General features: G+C 37.3%; 1 protein-coding gene and 1 long non-coding RNA gene across 5 annotated transcripts in view; one reads left to right on the forward strand and one right to left on the reverse strand.

Annotated features, from left to right (window-relative positions):
* Positions 1 to 1,095, reverse strand: part of SPATA31F1 (SPATA31 subfamily F member 1) — a 122,057-nt gene extending 120,962 nt beyond the window's left edge. The window contains exons 1-2 of one of the 2 annotated variants that reach the window (XM_040481545.1): positions 1,019 to 1,095; positions 835 to 895 (exon numbers count right to left, since the gene is read on the reverse strand). The gene's annotated coding sequence lies outside the window, so the exon portion shown is untranslated. Of the gene's footprint in view, positions 1 to 834; positions 986 to 1,018 lie in introns of those variants that run through there. The other variant, XM_040481544.1, reaches the window with a different exon arrangement.
* The window catches only part of LOC121034616 (uncharacterized), a 138,289-nt gene extending 137,162 nt beyond the window's left edge, over positions 1 to 1,127 (forward strand). For all 3 annotated transcript variants that reach the window (XR_005792530.1, XR_005792531.1, XR_005792529.1), the window contains exon 3: positions 982 to 1,127. This is a non-coding gene — a long non-coding RNA (uncharacterized LOC121034616). The remainder of the gene's footprint in view (positions 1 to 981) is intronic.
* The last annotated feature ends 3,758 nt before the right edge of the window (positions 1,128 to 4,885 follow it).

A 4,885-nucleotide genomic window follows, 5' to 3' on the forward strand; every position in this document is an offset into this window, starting at 1 on the left:
AATTCCTTTTTTTTTTTTTTTTTTTTTGGTTTTTAAATCTTTTTTTCTTTAACTTTATTTTTTATTTTTTAAAATTTATATCCAAATTAGTTAGCATACAGTAAAGCAATGATTTCAGTAGTAGATTCCTTAATGCCCCTTACCCACAAGACAATGAATCTACAGGCACTTCAATCCTGGACTTTCCAACCTCCAGAACTGTGAGAAATAAATTTCTGTTGTTTATAAGCCAGCCAGTCTATTATATTTTGGTATATAAAAGCCCAAGAACACTACGACAGTCTTCAAGCTACCACTCACAGTCATCATATTAAAAGTAATAGTTATTAAATTAGCTCTCATGTACCCATACTCCAGTAAGAGAATACACAACTATAAATATTCAAATCTATGAACAGCCTCCTGAGAAGAGCTAAGAAGAGGTCAAAAACATTAAGGCCACTTTACCTTTTGTCTATATCCTCTCTTTATACTTGTTCCTTCTCCTAACACTCTACTCTAGGGCCCTTTAATCAGTGGCACTAGCTAGCCATTGTAACCCTTTCAGAGAATTTCAGCTGAAATCTGGATACCCAGCCCACTCTACTGTGGTATTTGCATTTCATGCTTAATTTGTCTATAACATTACAAATTTCATACTCCTACATTTCTACTATTATGATCATAATACTATTTTAGTACTTCTCTTTTGCAAGTGAAATTAGCATTTCCATGTAAAATAGAATAATTGTTGGTTGTCTCCCTAATGTGTCTAGGAGCTTAATCCAAGCCTGAAGTTTAAGTTCTGAGTGCCTGAGATGGTCTATTTTTATGCAGGTTTCTCAGTGTACTTACATGCTGCTGTGGACTTATGCCTGGGTCTCTTCATGTCAGAGGCTAACCTGTTTGAATTTTCCTTTGGTAAAACAGAAGGAATCCAAGATCAGAGACATCTTCTGGGAGTATTCCCCTGTAATTTTCTCTTGTTTCTTACCCTTACAGGGTTTTCCAACAGAAAGGCAGAGCATGGAGGCCTCACCATTAAAAGAAGAACCAGGAATCCTGTGGGCTTCATGTAATAAAAAAGCTTGAAGATTTTTTCTAGATATGTCTCCTATAGCAAGGGAAATAAAAGCAAAAATAAACTATTGGGACTACATCAAAATATAAAGCTTCTGCACAGCAAAGGAAACAATCAACAAAACAAAAAGACAACCTACTGAATAAGAGAAGGGGTTAGTATCCAAAATACATAGATAACTCATACAATTCTACACCCAAAAACCAAATAACCCAATTAAATAACGGGCAGAAGACATGAGTAGACATTTCTCCAAAAAAGACATACAGATGGCCAACAGACACATGAAAAAATTCAATATCACTCATCATCAAGGAAATGCAAATCAAAACCATCTCATATCAATGAGATATCAGTTCACACCTGTCAGAATAGCTAAAATAAAAAACATAATAAATAAGTTTGGTGAGGATGTGGAGAAAAAGAACCCTGTGTGCTGTTGGTGGAGATGCAAACTGCCAGAAAACTGTAGAAAACAATACAGAGGTTCCTCAAAAAATTAAGAATAGAATTACCATATGATTCAATAATTCTATTATTGGGTATTTACCCAAAGAATACAAAAGGGGCAGAGAGAGAAAATCCCAAGCAGGCTCCATGCTATCAGCAGTGCAGAGACCCATGCAGGGCTTGATGTCACCAACCATGAGATCATGATGTGAGCCAAAATCAAGAGTCAGGCCCTTAAGTGACAGAGCCACCCAAGTGCCCCAGTATATTTGTTTTTAAAATAAAATATACAAGTATGCATTTAAATATTTTTTATAAAAATAGCTTGTTCTTAATCTACTGCTATAATAAAATACTATTTTATATAAAAATCAGAAAAAAGTTCTCCACATATTTTCTAAATATATCCTAATCATGCTTCTACCCTCTCTATCTTGGCCTAACTCCCACTGGAATATAAGCCTCTCCACCACGATAATGTGAGTCCTCCCCCTCCTGCCAAAATATAAACTTCATCAGAGTAGGAACTCCTTTTTGTTTACTGCTATATCCCTAGCTCCAGGAACACTGCATGATAAATGGTAGTCACTCAACAAATATTGCTGAATAAGTGAGTGTACATCTGCATGCATCTTCATCCAAAGACAGTAATATGACTGCAATCAAATGGAAGCAAAAATAATGCATATATTACATAAGTTTTATTACAGTATTGATAATTTTTATTATCAATTTTCATTAAGGGTTTATTAATATGCTAGGTACTAGGCTAAGTACTTGATATGTAAAAATACTCCATAAATGCTATTATTAATTTTATTTTTTTTAAACCTGGAGGAAAATGGGGCACCTGGGTGGCTCAGTTGGTTAAGCATCCGACTCTTGATTTCATGATCATGAGAACTCATGATATCACATTTCATGAGTTCAAGCCCCATGTCAGGCTCCACACTGAGTGTAGAGCCTTCTTGGGATCCCTTCTCTCTTGCCCCTCCCCCTGCTCGTGCTCTCTCTCTGTCTCTCTCTCAAAATAAATAAATAAACTTAAAAAAATTAAAAATTAAAAAAATAAAACCTAAAGGAAAATGAATTTGAGAGGTAAATATTATTACATACCTTTTTTAATTTACCAAACCCCAGAACCATCTTCATGAGTTATTCTTCATAATAAAATTACAGAGTAAGACAATGTTCAAGTTCTCATTATTTGGATTCTCAAAATCACACAGTCAGTGAAAGAGCAGCAATAAGGATTTTGATTCCTTGGGGCGCCTGGGTGGCGCAGTCGGTTAAGCGTCCGGCTTCAGCCAGGTCACGATCTCGCGGTCCGTGAGTTCGAGCCCCGCGTCAGGCTCTGGGCTGATGGCTCAGAGCCAGGAGCCTGTTTCCGATTCTATGTCTCCCTCTCTCTGCCCCTCCCCTGTTCATGCTCTGTCTCTCTCTGTCCCAAAAATAAATAAACGTTGAAAAAAAAAAAAAAGGATTTTGATTCCTTAATCCTAGTATTTGGCTAAAGAAGCTCATATTTCTTCCCAGAAGACGAAACAAACATCTGTAGTAATGTTGCCCATGTCACAAGGCTCTGGTAAGGGAGAGTTAATAACTGATTACAAAATTCTTAGTAAATACAAACTGCTATAGAAATGCAAACATCTACAACAACAGTAATTAACTTTAATTGTCATCTTTATTCTTGTGTGCAACTGTCTCTCAAAATGCACTTTGGGAGTTTAATCACTACATCTCAACAAATAAAGTAACCTCTTTCTTTCTTAGACCCTACCAAGAAGCTGCCCCACATTCCCCCCAGCAGCTGAAGCTCTTCTCCTCCTTACCCCTACATACTTCCTACTCTCAGGTCATTAGCAAAGGCTGAATACTGACATTAACAAGAAAAAAGAGTTCAGATGGAGACTTGAGCCTTTCAAAATCCCTGAATTTCAAATAAAATTTGGCACAGGGCCTAGAGAAACAGACATTTCAAAACAGAATTCTTTGCCCTTATGTACACAGGAAGGGAACTTTTCCTCCCTCTGAGCTCCAGTCATGTTCGCATAACTATGCTGAAATACCAGGTTGACAAATTATTGTTTACTTAGCAATGCAAGGCTCATCATAAGCACTGAATAAATATAGCAATCTTGACAATGATCAATTCAACATTCACTTATGTAGAGTCGTCCCCCACTACCTTATCCTCAAGGGATATGTTCCAAGACCCTCAGCTGATGCCTGAAACTGTGGACAGTACTGAACTGTGTACACACACACACACACACACACACACACACACACTTCCCTATACATACATACCTATGATAAAGTTTAAGAATCAGGCACACTAGGACTAGGGGGTGCCTGGGTGGCTCAGTCAGTTAAGTGTCTGACTTTGGCTCAGGTTATGATCCCACAGTTTGTGAGTTCAAGTCCCACATCAGGCTCTGTGCTGACAGCTCAGAGCCTGAATCCTGCTTCAGATTCTGTGTCCCCTTCTCTCTCTGACCCTCCCCTGCTCCTGCTCTGTCTCTATCTCTCAAAAATAAATAAACATTAAAAAAATTAAAAATCAGGCACACTGAGATCAAAAATAACTAATAATAAAAAAGAATCATTTTAACAATATACTGTAATAAAAGTTATATGAATGTGGTCTCTCTCAAAATATCTTACTATATGTATTCATCCTTCTTGTGATAATGTAAGATGATAAAATACCTACATGATAAGACAAAATGAGGTAAATGATACAGGCATTGTGAAGTACTGTTAAGCTACTACTGACCTTCTGACGTTATAACAGGAGGAACATCTGCTACCACACCGTGAGTAACTGAAACCACAGATAATGGGGAACTACTATACTGTCTATGGCTTCTTGAGTAGTTGTAATAGAGACCATATGGCCCCCAAACAAAAAAATATTTAGTATCTGGCCCAATATAGAAGTAGTTTGCTGAGGCCTGAGTCCTAGGGCACTCTAATATAATAAGAAATATGACAAGGAGCAGTTCATGATATAGGCAGAAAAACAGTGAAAGGTGGTGTCTCCAAAGATAGGTGAATATGAAGATCATTTTTAAGGTAAGATTAGGGAGTGATCAACTATGTTAACATTGCCTAGGGACAAGCAATATGGGAACTGAGAAAGTGAATATTGGATTTCATAACCTGAAGGCCACTGGGGACCTTCCCAAGAACATTCTCAGTGGAATGGTGGGAATTGATGTGGTGAGTTCAAGAAAAACTGGGAAGAGAAACAGTGAAAGGAGAACAAATAAACTCATCAGGAAAAAGTGAATTAATTCCACAGACATAGTACCTGAGCCACAAAGTCCAGACAGCCCTTGGTTTTCATTTCAGTGTTCACCTTAAAAA

The sequence above is a fragment of the Herpailurus yagouaroundi genome, unplaced genomic scaffold, assembly GCF_014898765.1.
Source record: "Herpailurus yagouaroundi ecotype Mexico unplaced genomic scaffold, PumYag 160, whole genome shotgun sequence".
In the NCBI taxonomy this organism is placed as follows: Eukaryota; Metazoa; Chordata; class Mammalia; order Carnivora; family Felidae; genus Herpailurus; species Herpailurus yagouaroundi.